The sequence below is a fragment of the Thamnophis sirtalis genome, unplaced genomic scaffold (assembly GCF_051295495.1).
Source record: "Thamnophis sirtalis isolate CommonGarterSnake01/CBP01778 unplaced genomic scaffold, rThaSir2_p1.2 scaffold_10, whole genome shotgun sequence".
Lineage (NCBI taxonomy): Eukaryota > Metazoa > Chordata > Lepidosauria > Squamata > Natricidae > Thamnophis > Thamnophis sirtalis.
The window spans coordinates 70,721,311-70,740,631 of record NW_028261390.1 but is presented as its reverse complement, the minus strand read 5'-3'; the positions used below and the strand labels follow the sequence as shown (position 1 = coordinate 70,740,631).

The 19,321-nt window shown below is 45.1% G+C and overlaps 1 protein-coding gene and 1 long non-coding RNA gene across 2 annotated transcripts in view; both read left to right on the top strand.

Moving 5' to 3' along the window:
* KCTD8 (potassium channel tetramerization domain containing 8) overlaps positions 1–19,321 on the top strand; it is a 45,410-nt gene that overhangs the window by 18,030 nt on the left and 8,059 nt on the right. The window lies entirely within an intron of this gene.
* LOC148043930 (uncharacterized) lies at positions 11,226–16,424 on the top strand. The gene is made up of 2 exons (XR_015697922.1): positions 11,226–11,395; positions 16,019–16,424. It is a non-coding gene; the product is annotated as an uncharacterized LOC148043930 (long non-coding RNA).

Below are 19,321 nucleotides of genomic sequence, written 5' to 3'. Positions count from 1 at the left end.
TTTCCATTGGCAATTTGCAACGTCCATGCCTTTATTTTAAAAAGTGAATTTTCCGCAGTGAATGGAATGGCAGTTCCATACCTGCTGTGAGTTTTCAATGCTCTCCAAATCCCCAGCTGGGCTTATTAATATTGCAATGTTGATTAGGGAAAAATATATCGGTTATTATTATTTTTCTCCTGAAGCTAAAGGCCACGGTTCAACCCCACAGAGATTTGAATGGCATGCTTTCTTTAAAAGAAAAAGATCGGCCCAAATTTTTCCCCCCTAACTATACGAAGACATCCAGACCTGTGCAAATTGTATTATTATGTTTTTTTTCATCTTTCTGTTACTTTTAATTTTAAAAATCAAGTGTTGTATCTGTCTATGGGAAACAGTTCATTATCCCCACGTTTTAGAGTGACAGAATACTAAAGAAGAAAGACAAAATGGCATATTTTTTATTATCCAACGTTGTGTTGCCCCCGTTTTTCAAATGGGGATTGTACATAGTAACATTAATTTGCTTTGATTTGTTAAATCAAACCCTGTGGTCCTTCGGAACGAAAAGAGTTGTATGAATCTTGGAAGTTTTTAAATGTGTGGTTTTCCCCAAGCTGCTTTTTTTTTAAAAAAAAACCTTTATTTTATGCAACGTAACATCTTTGCAACACATGACGCTTCTTTTACATATCTGTTGTGATTCTTTTATCTGTACGTGTAAATCTTATATAACTATAACTAAAAGATGTATGAAATTGTGTGTGTGTGTGTGTGTGTGTGTGTGTGTATTGTGTCACAACCCCTGGTATGCCCAAATATGGGAGGGAGCATACTGCTTTCCTTTTTCTGTCTTTCGCCTCACCCTAGGAGCCAACCAGAGAGAAAACCATTATATATATACTAGTCTCCCTTTATTTATTTATCAGCACAAATATAACACACACACACACACACACACACATATATATATGTGTGTGTGTGTGTGTGTGTGTGTTGTATTTGTGCTGATAAATAAATAAAGGGAGACTAGTATAGATCTATTTCAAGCTATTTAGCTCTCATCAGCTAGCCATACCCTTACTGGGATTCGAACCTGTGCTGTATTACATCTTAGGCAGACGTCTTAGCCATTAAGCCTTTAAGCCATTAAGCCATTAAGACGTCTGCCTAAGATGTAATACAGCCCAGGTTCGAATACAGCCCTTTATTTACTTATCAGCACAAATGCAACACAAATATAACAAAGGCAACAGTAAAAATATTGGGTTTCTGTCATGATGGACTCTTGTGACGAGCCGATTGACAGATAATGGAAGCAGTTAGCTTCCTCCCATAATTGGGGCTTACCAGGGGTTGTGACACTATCTATCTATCTATCTATCTATCTATCTATCTATCTATCTATCTATCTATCTATCTATCTCTATACACACACACACACACATACATATACATACATACATACATACATACATACATATACACACACACACACATACATATACATATATATATATATACATACATACATTATAATTTCATACATCTTTTTTCTCCATTCTATATATAACAAATACATTTATATACATTTGACTGTTTTATATCCTTCCTATGATTTATTTGCTACAGTCTGTTTCCTATTTCTACCTTTTATTCATTTCCCGGGTTTTGCAGTTATTTTTTGATTTCTTAATCTTTCTTCTTTTCTTTTTCGCTTCCTTACTTTTCTTTCTCTTTCCTCCAGCCAGTTACACCATAAAATCCCATACGGAGCAATATTCAGATTCTTCTTTATCTTTTCATTCTTTCGTGAGCCTGTCCATCTCTGCGCATTCCAATATTTTTTTTATTACATTTTCTTCTGTTGGTATGTATTTTACTTTTCCGATTTTGTGCGGATGAGATTCTCGCTGCCGTGATTGTGTGTAAAATTAACTATCTAATATTTTTCTCATAATTTCCCTTTATAATTCCTAGCAGAAATAATTCTGGTTTTGGTTCAATTTGGTGTGTGGTGATCTCCTCCAGCCAGTCTTTTATTTTTTCCCAATATATTTTTGCAGATGCGCATGTCCACCACATATTTGTCGAGTTGTTGATTGCATTTCCAACAGATAGGTTAGCACTCAGGAACATTTTCGCAATTCTCGCTGGTGGAGAGATGCTCTCTGTAGAACATCCTGTACGTGTTATCTCTGTATGTCATAGCCATCGTTAATTCAAACCCTGTGGTCCTTTGGCACGAAAAGAGTTGTATGAATCTTGGAAGTTTTGAAATGTGTGGTTTCAAAGGTGCTTTTTTCCCAAGAGGCAACTGAAGTTTCTGGTTTTTTCTTTGAGGAGGTTTCACTTCTCATCCCAAGAAGCTTCTTCGGCTTCTTGGGTGAGAAACGAAAAAGCTCTCCAGCTTCTTCTGAGCTACAGAAGCTTCTTGGATGAGAAGTGAAACCTGTTCAAAGAAAAACCAGAAAGTCCAGTAGCTTGTTGAAAAAGCACCTTTGGGATGGAGAAACTCCGTAGACATAAATGTTCCGTTTGTTTTTTTCAGTATATAAACTATCTTCTGTTCTGTTGCTTCAGAGGCTCAAAAGGAGAATTGTCAGGACATCAGATTTGGATTATTGAGTGGAAAAACTGAGTGGAAAAATTCTCCAAATTTGTTGACATTGTTTGATTAGAACCATTCCTCTAAAAAAAGAGATTTTATTAATTTTCCATTGTTTGCCTTTGTTAGTGCTTAACAAACATCATGTCGTTCTTTAATTTACTTAACAATACAGAGTCCATTCTTAAACTTCAGTGCATCGAAAATGTCCTGTTTGCAGGTCTTATTACAGGAAGTGTGACATCTTCTGCACATTTTTGACACTTCCAGTTCAAAATCCAGCCCTGGCCAGTGTCACTCAAGTGGGACACGGTGGCTCAGTGGCTAAGATGCTGAGTTGGTCAATAGCGTTACTTGTCCCAAGCTTCTGCCAACCTAGCCATTCGAAAGCATGTAAAAATGGAGGGAGAAAGAAGGAAGGAAGGCGAGAAAGAAAGAAAGAAACATAGAAGAAAGAGGGAGGGAAAGAAGGAAGGAAGAAATGGAAGGTAGGTAGGTAGAGAGGGAGAGGGAGAGAGAGGGGAAGGAAGGAGAAAGAGAGAGAAAGAAAAAAGAAAGAGAAAGAAGGAAGGAGAGAAAGAAAGAAATATAGGAAGAGGGAGGGAAGGAAGGAAGAAATGTAAGGTAGGTAGATAGAGAGGGAGAGGGAGAGAGAGGGGGAAGGAAGGAGAGAGAGAAGGTAGGAGAGAAAAAAAGAAACAGAAAGAAAGAGGGGGGGATGGAAGGAAGAAATGGAAGTTGGGTAGGTAGAGGGAAAGGGAGAGAAAGGGGGAAGGAAGGAGAGAGAGAGAAAAAGAAAGAAAGACAAAAAAGGAAGGAAGGAGAGAAAGAAAGAAACATAGAAAGAAAGTGGGGGGAAGGAAGGAAGAAATGGAAGGAGGTAGGTAGAGAGGGAAATGGAGAGAGAGAGGGAAGGAAGGAAAAAGAGGGAGAAAGAAAGAAAGAGAAAGAAGGAAGGAAGGAGAGAAAGAAAGAAACATAGAAAGAAAGAGGGGGGAAGGAAGGAAGAAATGGAAGGTAATTAGGTAGAGAGGGAGAGGGAGAGAGAGGGGGGAAGGAAGGAGAAAGAGAAGGAAGGAGAGAAAGAAAGAAAAAGAAAGAAAGCGGGGTGGAAAGAAGAAATGGAAGTTAGGTAGGTAGAGAGGGAAAGGGAGAGAAAAGGGAAAGGAAGGAGAGAGAGAGAAAGAAAGAAAAAGACAAAAAAGGAAGGAAGGAGAGAAAGAAACAAACATAGAAAGAAAGAGGGAGGAAAGGAGGGAAGAAATGGAAGGAGGTAGATAGAGAGGGAAAGGGAGAGAGAGGGGGAAGGAAGGAAGGAAGGAGAGAGAAAGAAAGAAAGAGAAAGAAGGAAGGAAGGAAGAAAAAAAGAAATATAGAAAGAAAGAGGAGGAAAGGAAGGAAGAAATAGGAAGGTAGGTAGGTAGAGAGGGAGAGGGAGAGAGGGGGAAGGAAGGAGAGGGAAGGAAGGAGAGAAGGAAAGAAACATAGAAAGAAAGAGGGAGGGAAGGAAGGAAGAAATGAAAGGAAGGTGGGTAGAGAGGGAAAGGGAGAAGGGAAAGGAAGGAAGGAAGGAATGAGAGAAAGAAAGAGAGCTTTGGAATCCTGAAACTGATTCCTAGGGGAATTCTGGAATGAATTCTAGGAAGTCATTAAAAATGAATGTGAAAAGACCAGGCAAAAGGAGAAAGCAGACTAGATGTCAGAACAAATGGTAGAAATGGCCTAGATAGGAGAAAAGCAAAGAGCCAAGAAAAACAAAGGACGCCGGAAAGAAATTAACAACAATAACAAAATTAAATATAAAAATAGACCAAATAAGCTTACAATTCCATTTAGAAAGTCACTGAAGATAGAAACAGACATGGATACACAAGGGAAGTCCTTCTAAAGATGAGAAATATGACGGAGTCGTCTAGAAAAGACATAGGGATGCGGTGGCTCAGTGGCTAAGATGCTGAGCTTGTCAATCAGAAAGGTCGGCCGTTCGGCGGTTCGAATCCCCAGCGCCGCGTAATGGAGTGAGCTCCCGTGACTTGTCCCAGCTTCTGCCAACCTAGCAGTTCGAAAGTACGTGAAAAATGCAAGTAGAAAAATAGGAACCACCTTTGGTGGGAAGGTAACAGTGTTCCATGCGCCTTCGGTGTTGAGTTATGCCGGCCACATGACCACGGAGACGTCTTCGGACAGCGCTGGCTCTTTGGCTTTGAAACGGAGATGAGCACCGTCCCCTAGAGACGGGAATGACTAGCACACATGTGCGAGGGGAAAATTTACCTTTACCTAGGGTCACTCAACTGCTAACCCTTACCATAAATAACGGGAAAGAAATGTGAAGCCCAGTGTCAGGAATTGGTGCTAAAGATCATAGACAAGTAAACATATTTAGCTATGAGAAAGGGGACTAATTAGGATGTAAGATAGGAAGGAAAGGAGAAAAGCAAAGACTTCAATTTTTCATCACAAAGAGTGCTTTGCCCTTGCTTGTATAAATTTTTAAAAAGCTTAGCTAGGAAATTGAGCTGAGTTGCACGCAGGTAGAAAAGTCAAGGAGAACATTCTCTCTAGGACTTTTTAAAAATATTATTATGAGGTTTATATCCTAGGTTTAAAAATGCATGACAGACGACGGTCAAAATTGCCTGCTTTTTAACGGTACGTACAGCAATCAAAGCGTAATATGTATCGTAAATCTAAAAGCAAACGGAGTTTATGGTAGGATGTATAAATATTGATCTCAGAGTTAAAGAAAGAAGATTTGTTTTGAGATTACAGCCTAAGCTAATTTTGCAGAGAGTTCTGTAAAATGCAATTTTTTAATTTTTTTTTTTAAAAAGCTGTTCGCTTGCTTTTGGGTTTGTAATGAGACAGTGGTGAAATCCCAATTTTTTTTACTACCAGTTCTGGGGGCATGGCTTGGTGGGCGTGGCAGGGGAAGGATACTGCAAAATCCCCATTCCCTCCCCACTCCAGGGGAAGGATACTGCAAAATCCCCATTCACACCCCACTCCAGGGGAAGGATACTGCAAAATCCCCATTCCCTCCCTATTCCAGGGGAAGGATACTGCAAAATCTTTATTCCCACCACACTCCAGGGGAAGGATACTGCAAAATCTCCATTCACACCCCACTCCAGGGGAAGGATACTGCAAAATCTCCATTCCCTCCTCCACTCCAGGGGAAGGATACTGCAAAATCTCCATTCACACCCCACTCTGGGCCCAGCCAGAGGTGGGATTTGCCGGTTTTCCAAACTACTCAAAATTTCCGCTACCGGTTGTCTGAACTACTCAAAATTTCTGCTACCAGTTCTCTAGAACCTGTCAAAACCTGCTAGATTTCACCCCTGGAATGAGACCAACTGATGATGTACTTGTAATATGAAAAAGTTTTCTAGCAAATTGAAAATGTGCTGGGCTTTAGACTTTTGGAGCAAACCTGAGGTGGATTGCTCTCGGTTTGCATCGGTTTGGGCGAACCGGTAGTGAACATCGGGACTCGGTCGCTGAACTGGTAGGGACAGCAGGCTGGCCACGCCCCCAAGCCAGTTCTCCGGTTGCCCATGCAAAATGCGTGCTGAGCAAATTGGCAGTAGCAAGCAAAGTAACATAATCTTATTGCTATAAATAATTCTGCAGAAAACTGATAAGGCAATTGTATTTCAAAAGATCACACAGCAGCTTCGCTTTGCAAGATACAAGAAGCGAGAGATTTGAATTTCACACAGTTCAACAAGGCACCTCTGTCAGCTAAGCAGGAATGGATGCCATAAGACAATTACGGTGTCTTTTGAAAGTTTTTATTTCCTATAATATCAGAAAGGGCATCGCGCTCAGGAAAAAAAAGACCCCCTTTTCACCCTTACTTAAAACCGCGTCAGTGTCCCCTTGGACAGGTGATCAAAATTTGGATGCTTGACTGTTTACGACGGTTGGCATGTCCTGTTGTCACACGATCAGGAACTACCAGTAATGGCTACACCAACTGTGCATCATTTTGGAATGCCTGGGAGGTCCCAAAATACTGTATATGCCAGCAAAAAAAAAATGGGCATTTATTTGAGAATAAAATGTTTCAATAAAATAAAAATTACTTAGCAACGTCACACTTTTTCTGCTCAAGCAAAGGGGATAGCAATACTGCCGGGCCTGCGGCCATCTTTTCTTTTGGATCTTTGGCCTGCCACACTTTCTATTCTTCTGCTATGCATTTTTCTATGGTGGGAAAATGGGAGGGGGGATTGTACTGAGTTAGATGCTATGTAGCCATAACAACATTCCTTTCTAGAAAGCCAAGGTCATCCTTTGTCTCTGCACCTGACTGGAACTGGATGGGTGGAACTGTCTGCATGGCAGTGGAAGATTGGACCATGGGATGGACTTGTGGGTGTGGGGGACAAGATCTTGAAATTTCAACTAAATGGGGAAAACTGGGAAGCTTTCAGATTCGGGTTTTCCCAGATGTGCCAACATGGCTCTCTTCATAAATTGGAACTTTGAGGAATCCTTTGCCTTGGACTCTGATTTAATTTTGGATGCTATTTGGAACTCTGACAAACATTGCAATAAAACCCACTCACCATTAGGGAGGGAAGCTACCTGTGCTTATGAAAATGGACAGTGGTTAGAAATTCTAGACCAGTGATGGTTAACCTTTTGGGGGCCAAGTGCCCAAAACATGCATGTCCAAATGCACGCACGGGTGCCCCAGTCTCCAAAATGCAATGTGAACCTCCCCTGTGCATTCTCCCCACCCCCCACCCCCTGTTTTGGCTTCCCATATCTCCGCTGTTCCCCCTCCCCCCCCCACAGCATGCCCTGGCTTTCTCCTCCATTTCTGCCATGGAGAGGCACCTGCGGAGGGTGGAAACTGCAGAGTTCGGGGAAGGCACGGGCAGCAGAAATGGAGGAGAAAGGTAGGGTGTGCTTGAGGGGGGAACCCATGGAGATTGGGGGAGACCCCACCCCCTGGTGCATGCGCAGCAGAGATCTGAGGACCAGCTGGCCAGTGGGAGGAGCGCATACATGCACGGTGGAGCTGGGCTGGGGCAACGGCTGGCGTGCCCGCAGAGATTGAACTGCTGGCAATGGGCAGAGTTAGCCTGCAATACTGCATTTTAATTACAGGAAGGAAGGAAGGAAGGAAGGAAGGAAGGAAGGAAGGAAGGAAGGAAGGAAGGAAGGAAGGGCTAGCTACAGCCCTTAGACTTATATACTGCTTTGTAGTGCTTTTACAGCCCTCTCTAAGCGGTGTACAGAGTCAGCATATTTTCCCCAACAATCTGGTTCCTCATTTTACCCACTTTGGAAGGATAGAAGTCTGAGTCAACCTTGAACCGGTCAGGATCGAACTGCTGGCAATGGGCAGAAATAGTCTGCAACATTGTATTGTAACAAGTCCACCACTATGGCTTCCTTCCTTCCTTCCTTCCTTCCTTCCTTCCTTCCTTCCTTCCTTCCTTCCTTCCTTCCTTCCTTCCTTCCTTCCTTCTTTCCTTCTTTCTTTCTTTCTTTCTTTCTTTCCTTCCTTCCTTCCTTCCTCCCTCCCTCCCTCCTTCCTTCCTTCCTTCCTTCCTTTTTCTTTCCTACACAAGCAGTAGCACTTAGACTTATATGCTGATTCACAGTGCTTTAACAGCCCTCTCTAAGCGGTTTACAGAGTCAGCCTCTTGCCCCCAACAATCTGGGTCCTCATTTTACCCACCTCGGAAGGAGGGAAGGCTGAGTACAACTTTGAGCCGGTCAGGATCGAACTGCTGGCAGTGGGCAGAGTTAGGCTGCACTACTGCATTTTAATTACAGGAAGGAAGGAAGGAAGGAAGGAAGGAAGGAAGGAAGGAAGGAAGGAAGGAAGGAAGGAAGGAAGGAAGGAAGGAAGGAAGGATAGGTTCATCATTACGGTTCTAGATAATGTGTTCCTTGCCAATAAATGGCCTTTTTAACAAGCCGATGGGGCTGTAACAGCTGGCTGATCAGAAGTGATTATCAGTGCAAATCTTCAGAGCTAACAGCGGATTTCAAAATGCTTGATAAGGAAAATGAACCTTCAGCCCAGCAGATGCTTTTAGGTTCTGGAACACGTCAGCTGACAGCTCTACTTAGGATGTCTGAAATAGGCCGGAAAAACGATCAACGAGATTGTTTTCCTTCATCGATTATGTGCCGGCGAGTCTAGCTGCGTAAATACTTTAGGCTCACGCCGGTAGATCTGTTACCATAGAAAGTGGCCTTTTAAAATAAATTTAAATTTAAAAGAAATAAATAGTGGTCTTCCAGTATTTGAGGGGCTGCCCCAAAGAAGAGGGAGTCAACCTGTTCTCCAAAGCACCTGAAGGCAGGACAAGAAGCAATGGGTGGAAACTAATCAAGGAGAGAAGCAACTGAGAACCGAGGAGGAATTTCCTGACAGTGAGGAGAATTAACAGCTTTCCACCAGAAGTTGTGGGTGATCCAACACTGGAGTTTTTAAAGAAGAGACTGGACAGCCATCTGTTGGAAATGGCATAGGATCTCCTCCTTGAGTAGGGGGTTGGACTAGATGACCTCCAAGCACCCTTCCAACCCTGTTCTTGTTAAATTGTATAGTGTGATAAGCAGCTCATATCATCATCTTCATTTAACGACCCCATAATCCCTTGTGGGGTGGAGTTTGGGCAATTGAATGGTGCTAGCAGAGTGTTTTAATGGCCGGATGCCTTTCCCTGTCACCACTGTGGAGTTTTGTGGAGCAGATATATTCTTATTGTGCCCAGAGAGAGAAACACCTGTGATTGGCAGCTCACATATCGAATTGAATTAGTATGGGTCACATCCTTGCAGCCTTGAATTTGGCTGTTGAAAAAAAAGGCCCACTGATTTTAATTGGGCTTACTCTCAGACGAGCGAAAGGGGAATTGCAATTGTACCGTGTTTCCGCGAAAATAAGACAGAGTCTTATTTTCTTTTGACCCCCGAAATAAGAGCTTGGTCTTATTTTGGGGGAGGTCTTATTATTTTTGAGGTGCAGGAGGTGGTGAGTGTGGTCACCTCATGGCTGCTGCTGTGTTGCAATATTTTCAGGGAGGGCTTATTTTGGGGGGAGGGTGTCAGGCCTGCAGCCATCTTTTCTTTTGGGTCTTTGGCCTTCCACACTTTCTATTCTTCTACTGTGCATTTTCTATTGTGGGAAAATGGGAGGGGGGATTGTACGGAGTTAGATGCTATGTAGCCATAACAGCATTCTTTCTAGAAAGCCAAGGTCATCCTTTGTCTCTGCACCTGACCAGAACTGGATGGGTGGAAGCTGCCAGCGTGGCAGTGGGAGATTGGACCATGGGATGGACTTGTGGGTGTGGAGGCAAGATCTTGAACTTCCAACTTCCAAGTCTCATTCGTCATCTTCAGGCTTGTTTGCTTGGCTTGGTGCTCATTGCTCCTGGAAGCACCAAGCCGAGCAAACAAGCCTGAAGATGACGAATGAGACTTTGTGGAAACGTCGCCAAGACACTTCCAATTTTACGCGGGAGAAAACCCGAAAAACCAAAGAGAGACACAGACACAGACAAACACACACACACACACACACACACACACACACACACACACACACATTTCTTAACTACTATTTTTGGGCTTTATTAACTTTGATCCTTGTTTCTCTAGTTTGGGGGATGAGGCTTTTAAGATTGGGCAACTATTTGTCTGAATTCCTACAGGCTCTCCTGCCTGGGCAGGGAGTTGGTCTAGATGACCTCTAAGGCCCCTTCCATCTCTATTATGATAATTAGAGTTGACCGCTATGTTTAATTTGCTGACCATGAACAATATTGGCCTGTTACTGCATTTCCAAAATCTTCACCCTCACCGAGATAGGAATTAGCCTTTGAAGTGCAGTGGTTAATAACAGGAAAATTAAAAGAGGGGGGAAAAAATTAAAGTCCCTACTGTTAACGTAGTTGTTAGGCACTTAAGAATGTGGGAGGTTTAATGAATAGCTGCGTGTTTCAATGAATAATTCTTGCCATTAAGCCACTTGGCATTAAGCTGCTGACTAATTGTCAGCTTCTGCTTTGCTGCTGCTTCAGCTGCCATGAAACGGGAAGGGGGGGGCGTGTATGTGGGAGGGTTTTAATTGATGTGCTGGAGGACTGATGAAGGAATGTTCTAGGATGTACCAGTCGTTGGGGTTGCGCATGCGTACGTGTTTCCCGCCTGCATCAACGGCCTTCACATTCCATCTTGGCCTGTCTTTTTGAAGTTATCTCACACCTGACAATTGAAGGACTTATGATTGGACTGGAGCTTTGATCCTAAGGGGGGGGAACGGGCTTTGCTATATATCAATTGCTTTCGCGCCATATTATTCAGATTTTGCTTCACTGCTGCTTGCTTACCATTTCTAATTAGTAAAAGTACTTTGGATTTCCAACCCATGGAGTCTCTTGGTCTTCTTTCCTAATTATGGAATGGAGTGGGGCGTGACAAGAAGCAAAATCTGAAAATACCCCTTTCCAGGAGATTTACGTCTACCGAGAAGGGACATAATGTCTTCTCCGGCGGGAGAGGAGGAAGGCGCCGTTGGGGGGACGGATTCCAGTGAACTGGGACCTCCCGACCTTTCTTTACACCAGCCCAGCCCGTCTGACCAACCTTTGCACGAAGATTTATTTCAACTGCAAATTTCCAGTCAGCCTGAACCTTCCCCCCTACCCCGTTGGTCAACTTCAGTGGGGCAAAGAGAAATAGAGACAAGCTGGAATGCTGGACTTACCCAAAGACCTCCTCAACAAACTTCGCTGGAGCCAGGGGCCGTGAGAAAACCTCAGGCGGGTGAGTTCAATGAATATTGGAGCCAAAGAGGCGATGAAGCAGGATGGAGAAATTATCAGCAACAGGGCCCCGTGAGGAGACCCCAGCGGAGTGAGTTACCTGATTATTGGAGTCAAACATTTTTGGAGGACAGGAGGGGGGAGGAGGAAAGAGACTGGAGAACTTGGCAACGTTACCCACGCCAGGATTCTCCCCCACCCCCCCCTCGGCCTGCATCACCCCCTGCGGCTAGAGGTTTCGCTGATCAAAGAGCACCTCCACCCCAGGCTCCCCCCCGAAGGCACCGTATGGCTAAAATCCCTCCTTTGCCTGTGCGTTTTAATGGGGCTTCTGCTAGCCTCGCCTCCTTCCTCATGCAGGTTTTTAACTACATGGAAATTTATGGCCGGGACTTTGAATCTGACATTTTAAGGGTCAGAATGGTTCTTTTATCTTTGGATGGTGAAGCGGCTGCGTGGTCGACTGCTTTGCATATGTCTGGTTCTCCCCTCTTGGGGAATTTCAACCGTTTTATGGCAGCTTTCCGTCGACGTTTTGATGACCCGTTGACTGAGAAGCGAAACAAATTGAAGTTTTTAACTTTTGAACAAGACGACAGGCCTGTCGCTGAATACATCCAAGAATTCCAATGTCTGTCTCAGTTCATGAGAGGCTGGGGGGAGGATGCGATGCTAGACAGATTTGCTGAAGGCTTAAATCCTGAAATTTATCAACAATGCGTTAATCGTAACCTCCCGAGGCACTTAATCACTTGGTTTGAACATGCGGCTGACGCTGAGCTTGACTTAATTCGTCTGCGCTATGCCACTGAAGAAAAAAGGAAGCGGAAAGAAAGGGCTGCCAAGGCCCTCCCCCCTCCTGCTACTCAAGCGCTTTCCAAACGCCGAGGCGACGCGAGAGAGCCCCCTTCTGGCTCATCCAAACCTTTAACATGTTTTCGCTGTGGCAAGCTTGGGCATACCGCCCCCCTCTGTCGGGCGAAATCACCCCTCTCCGCCCAACCCCCTCCCAGACGTGAGGAAAAGCCTGCAAGAGGCTCTGAAAAGAAAAAGAGGGAAACAGCTTTCGCTGGAGAAACCAACCCCCCTCCTCTTCCCCAACCATTGGAGGATGACGCGGATGCTACCTACTCCTCTTCTGACGACTCAGATGACGACGCTTCACCTCGCTGGGTGAGTTCAAACAAGGGGCCCCTTCTACTCCCTATTGAATTAAAAGTTCCTCCTGAGGGGACACCTGCCACCCTCCTAGCATTACTGGATTCCGGCTGTTCCCGATCCATGATCAACCCAGCCATGGTTGAGAAATTAGGCCTCAAATTGCGCACTTTGAAAACCCCTATTGTTTTTTGCCAGATAGACGGATCCATTGCAGGGGGGGGGCCCGCCCATTTTTTTACTGAACCTTTGGAAATGACAATGGGTACCCACACTGAATTAATCTCTTTTGTGGTCGCACCTGGCATGGACAGACCACTTATTTTGGGCATCCCATGGCTCCGGAAATGGAACCCTCACATAAATTGGCGGACAGGCCGCTTGCGTATCCGCTCCAAAGTGCCTCCAGTGGGGGAGGGCTCTCCAACCCAGCCAAACGTCACTAACGTTCCTGAAGTGGCCGCTAGGGGGCAGGAGAGTATTGCAGGAGAGGAGAAAATTCCGAAAGAGTATTTGGATCTTAAGGAAGTCTTCAGCGAGCAATCTTCGGACATTCTACCCCCCCACAGGCCTACTGATTGCTCCATTGACATTTTGCCCGGGGTCAAACTCCCAAAACCCCGCATTTACTCCATGTCACCCAGGGAAATGGAGGAGATGCGTTCTTTCATTGACAAAAATTTGAAACGTGGTTTCATTGAACCGGCCCGCCCCAAGGTGGCGGCCCCTGTGCTATTTCGTGAAAAGAAAGATGGGTCTCTTCGTTTGTGTTGTGACTTTAGAAATTTAAACGCCATCTGTTCCCAAAACCTCTACCCACTACCCTTGATGAAGGACTTATTGGCACAATTGGGGAAGGGACGCATCTTCACAAAATTGGACCTGCGAGAAGCTTACTATAGAGTACGCATCAAGGAAGGTGACGAATGGAAGACCGCGTTCAACTGCCCTCTTGGTTGTTTCCAGTTCCGGGTTATGCCTTTTGGCCTACAAGGGGCTCCTGCTGTATTCATGCAATTTATTAATGAGATCCTACACGACCACCTCTATAAGGGCGTTATCGTATATCTAGACGATATCCTCATTTATACCCAAACTTACGACCACCACGTCAACCTGGTGCGCACTGTTTTGAAAAAACTCCGTGCTGCCAACCTGTATGCCAAGTTGTCTAAGTGTGAATTTCACCAAGCGACTATTGACTATCTGGGCTATCGTATCTCCCCTGATGGCGTTGAAATGGACCCTGAAAAAGTGAAGGCGGTCACTGAATGGGACGCGCCCAAAACTCGTAAACAGTTGCAAAAGTTTTTGGGTTTCGCTAATTTTTACCGTCAATTTATTCCCTCTTTTGCCGACATTGCTCTACCCATTACTAATTTGCTCAAAACTAAAGGCGACCCGAAACCAAAACCCAGTAAGCCTTTGGACTGGACCATGGAATGCCAGGCGGCATTCGAAAAGCTTAAACGCCTTTTTGCAGCTGAACCAGTTCTTAAACATCCTGATCTCGACCGGCCGTTCGTTGTCCAGGCGGATGCCAGTGATGTCGCCGTGGGGGCTGTTCTGCTACAAGCCAATGACCAAGGTAACTTGCAACCTTGCGCATACACATCACGTAAACTCACTGACACGGAACGGCGCTGGGCGGTCTGGGAGAAAGAGGCTTTTGCAGTCCGTTGGGCCCTCGCTACTTGGCGCCACTTCCTTGAAGGCTCTAAGCACCCATTTGAAGTGTGGACTGACCACAAGAATTTAGAAGCGTTGCGCACACCGCGCCGTCTCTCCCCTAAGCAGATGCGTTGGGCCCAATATTTTAACCGTTTCAATTTCACTCTGAAGTATATCCCGGGCGGAAAGAACTTCATGGCCGATGCTTTGTCCCGGTTACCTCAGTATAATTGTTCCAAACTGAGTATCGTCCAACCACTCTTGGCAGCTCCGGTGCTCACACGTCAACAGACCAAGGCCCAAAAGGACGTGCCTCACGATCTGCTCTCTGACCTCAAGGCAGCTCTTCCTCAGGACGACTGGTTCCTGAACCATCGGGACGAGTGCACCATAAGGGACGATCTACCGTGGATTGGTGCTAAATTATACATCCCCGCTTCCCTACGTCTTGTGGTCCTTCGTCGCGCGCATGACTCCAGGATGGCGGGTCATTTTGGGTTCGTCAAAACTTTGCACCTTGTGAAGAGACAATTCTGGTGGCCTTCTTTGAAAAAGGACATTGAACTTTATGTTTCCAGTTGCCCGGTTTGCGCTACCGCCAAAAAGCCGCCGGGGAAACCACACGGACTTCTGCAGTCTGTCGCTCGCCCGGTTGCCCCGTGGAAGGAGATTTCTATGGACTTTATTGTAGAGCTTCCCGAGAGCCAAGGGCACACCGTCATCTGGGTGGTTACTGATTTGTTCTCCAAGCAAGTTCACTTCGTGCCTTGCCACAAGATTCCTTCCGCCAAGGCGTTGGCTAAATTATTCCTTTCTCACATATACCGCTTGCATGGGGTCCCCGACCGTATTATCTCCGATCGTGGAGTCCAATTCACATCTAAATTTTGGAAGGAGTTCCTCACGCGCATTGGCTCCACCCAGGGCCTTAGCTCCGCCTACCATCCTCAGACTAATGGCGGCTGTGAACGTACTAATTCCGTTCTTGAACAATATTTACGTTGTTTCATCAATTATCAACAGGACGATTGGGTGGACTTGTTGCCGCATGCTGAAGTGGCTTATAACAATTCGGTTCACTCCAGCACGGGCTTCACCCCTTTCCGGGTCGTTTACGGCCAGGATTTTGTTCCTATCCCCGAACTGCCTACGGCCCAGCCTCAGGTTCCTTCCGTTGCAGACTGGAGTGAACGTCTCAGTCGCCTTTGGCCCCTTACTCTTTCCACCTTGGACGCTGCCCATAAGGCTCATAAGAAGCAGGCTGATAAGAAACGCTCTCAGCCTTATGAGTACCACGTTGGAGATTTAGTGTATTTGTCCACGAAATTCTTGCATACTACACAAAAGTCGAAGAAATTGGGTCCCAAGTATGTTGGCCCTTTCCCGATTGTGAAAGTTATCAATCCTGTTTCTGTTCGTTTGCAATTGCCCAAACATCTCAACCGGATCCATCCGGTGTTCCATATCAACCTCATCAAACCAGTTCGAGTCTCCGACCTACGGCCCGCAGATGACCCTCCACCTGCTCCGTTACTTATTGATGGGGGACGTCATTTTGAAGTCCGGGACATTCTGGATTCCCGTCGGCACCGTAATCGCATCCAATACCTTGTGGCTTGGAAACATTTTCCCCCCTCCCACACGGAATGGGTTGATAAGTCCCACGTTCGTGCCCCCCGCTTACTGCAGAAATTTTATGCTTCTTATCCCGACAAGCCTTGACTTTTCTCCTTTCCCTCTCTTATTTGTTTGTTATTTGTATGTCTTGTTTGTTTGTTTGTTTTTTCTCTTCCAGGCCTGACAGCCTTTTTTCCGGGGGACGGCCGGATGTCAGCTTCTGCTTTGCTGCTGCTTCAGCTGCCATGAAACGGGAAGGGGGGGGCGTGTATGTGGGAGGGTTTTAATTGATGTGCTGGAGGACTGATGAAGGAATGTTCTAGGATGTACCAGTCGTTGGGGTTGCGCATGCGTACGTGTTTCCCGCCTGCATCAACGGCCTTCACATTCCATCTTGGCCTGTCTTTTTGAAGTTATCTCACACCTGACAATTGAAGGACTTATGATTGGACTGGAGCTTTGATCCTAAGGGGGGGGAACGGGCTTTGCTATATATCAATTGCTTTCGCGCCATATTATTCAGATTTTGCTTCACTGCTGCTTGCTTACCATTTCTAATTAGTAAAAGTACTTTGGATTTCCAACCCATGGAGTCTCTTGGTCTTCTTTCCTAATTATGGAATGGAGTGGGGCGTGACACTAATATCTTAATTTTATGTTTAATGCACTGTAAACAACAAGAAATATTCTTTTTTTACTGTACAAGGGGGACTGGATGTTGGCGTTGACACAGAAATAGTAGACTAAAGGTAAAGGTTCCCCTCGCACATATATGCTAGCTGTCCCCGACACTAGGGGGCGGTGCTCATCTCCCTTTCAAAGCCAAAGAGCCAGCGCTGTCTGAAGATATCTCCGTGGTCATGTGGCTGGCATGATTAAACGCCGAAGGTGCATGGAATGCTGTTCCCTTCCCACCAAAGGTGGTTCTTATTTTTCCACTTGCATTTTTTACGTGCTTTCAAACTGCCAGGTTGGCAGAAGCTGGGAGAAATAACGGGAGCTCACTGCGTTATGTGGCGCTAGGGATTCGAACCGCCGAACTGCCAACCTTTCTGATCGACAAGCTCAGCATCTTAGCCACTGTGCCATCGCGTCCCATATGAAGTCAGGTCCCGTGGAACTTGGGGAGGGCGAAAATGCCCCCCGCCCGCCATTGTTCTGAAGGCCAAGTAGGCCACACCCACCATGGCCACGCCCACCCAGCAGCTGGGTAGAGAACTGGTTGCTAAAACTTTTGAATCCCACCCCTGTCTACGGGTGCTGCTTTTTAATCTGCCTTTCTTTTCATTCTTGAGTCCGTTGGACGGGGCCGCCCTCTACGAAGACTGTATGGAATAAACGCAAGCTGTGAGTGTTTATATTTTAATATCTTCTCAAGGAACACAATAATCCCACGGCAGGCCATCTGCTTCGTCTCTTGCTGACTTTCACTGTTGACAGGAAAACTGTTTTCCTGCCTTGTAATTAAGCATCTATACAAGGTTGTTTTCAATAGATTACAAAAAGAGAGAGAAAGAAGCTATCTTGAACTCATTTCTTACACCCCCAAGAGTAATTCCATCTATTTGGCTTTGGAAAAAGTAAAGGGATATCCATGTCGGCCTCGCTGAATGCTTCTGTGTCAGCTCTTTCTACAATCAAGATGTCTTTTTCTGTTCACCCGTTCGTCTAAAAATACTCTGCTCATAGAAACAGATGCTGCAGGAACTTTTATGGTTAAGCAGATCGATGAAATGGAGGAATTTATTGAAGCTGGGGAAAGCGGATGGAAACTGATCGAGGAGAGAGATTCAAACTGGAAATAAGGAGACATTTTCTGACAGTGAGAACAATCAACCCATGGAACAGAAGTTGTTCTGGCCCCCCTTCTTCGCTCGTTCACAGACGACAGTCAGACAGACTTAAAGGGAAATAACTTTATCAGTCCTGGCTCACGCTGGCTGCGAGCCCAAAATAAACATAAATAAAGTCTTCGGCAAAATGATTACGCAGCAGAATGCAAAAACAAAGAGCTATTTCAGCAACACCAGGTTTACAAAAAGAAAGCAATTCACTTCTCCAAGTGCCTCTTTGAATCAGGGTTACAGAAAGCAAATCACTTATCCAAGTGCCTCTCACAAAGAAACCACGACCGATGAACAACGAACCATGAACGAATGAGTGAACGTTGACATCTGCAACCAGGGCGTGGCACCATCAGTCCTTTTATCTCCAGAAGATGACACTAACGAGCCCCAGCTGCATTGTTATTCCTGCATCCCGACTCAACTCACAGCAAACTTCTGCTGAGTCATAACAGAAGTTGCCTTCGGAAGTTTTCTCTGGAGGCTTTCAGGAAGAGACTGGACCGCTATCTGTCGAAAAATGGTGTAGGTTCTCCTGATTGGGCGGGGGGTTGGACTAGATGACCTACAACAGCCTTTTTCTAAAAGCGTGCCAAAATTGTGTACATGCGCCCCACCCGTCTGCGCATGGGCATTGACTCAATACGGAATCAATTTGCTACTGGGTGTCAAACCTGACACTACTGACGATGAGAATCACATGCCAAAATGTTGCGCGCATCGCTGCTGAACTCTGCGGAGCCAGTGCTAAAAATCATCCTCGTCTTTTAACGATCCCATAATCCCTTGCAGGGTGGTGTTTGGGCAACTGAATGGAGCTGAGTGTTTACTGGCCAACTGCCTTTCCCTGTCGCCAATACAGAGTCATATTCAGCAGATATATTCTCATCGTGTCCAGAGAGAGAAATATCTGCCTCTACCTAGGATCAAATTTGAAAGATCACCGATGCCTAGTATTAAATGGCACTAGCCTAAGAAGTCAAGCTGCTTTAATAGGTTTTCTTTATCTCTCCAAAACATATTACTCCATGGATTTGTCTTATTTTTGATAAATCAGTGCACAGATGTTTCGCAAGCGTTGGCAATTAGTCCTTTTCTTTATTTGTAGCTTTCAGGGAGGAATAGCAGGAGAGAGAGAGGGGCTAATTAAATATAACGAACTTCCGGGTGCACGTTTATTGAAATATTGACATTTCATGACCAATTAGACTATGTTCTTCAACTCATTATCCTCTTACCTCGGCTTTCTTAATCACTTTAGCAATAATTTTTTTTGGGGGGTGGGTGGAATGCATTTTTTGTGTGAGAGAGGTGGCTACTGGCAAACACACACAGCCGTATCCTTCAGAATGGGCGTTGGTTCCTACCTGATACGCCCTTTCTCCGGATGTAGGAGGTTCCATTCCATTCTCCTGTTCTGTTCTGTTCTGTCCTGTCCTGTCCTGTCCTGTCCTATCCTATCCTATCCTATCCTATCCTATCCTATCCTATCCTATCCTATCCTATCCTATCCTATCCTACTCCATTCCATTCCATTCCATTCCATTCCCTATTCTATTCCTATTCCTATTCCTATTCCTATTCTATTCTATTCTATTCTATTCTATTCTATTCTATTCTGTTCTGTTCTGTTCTGT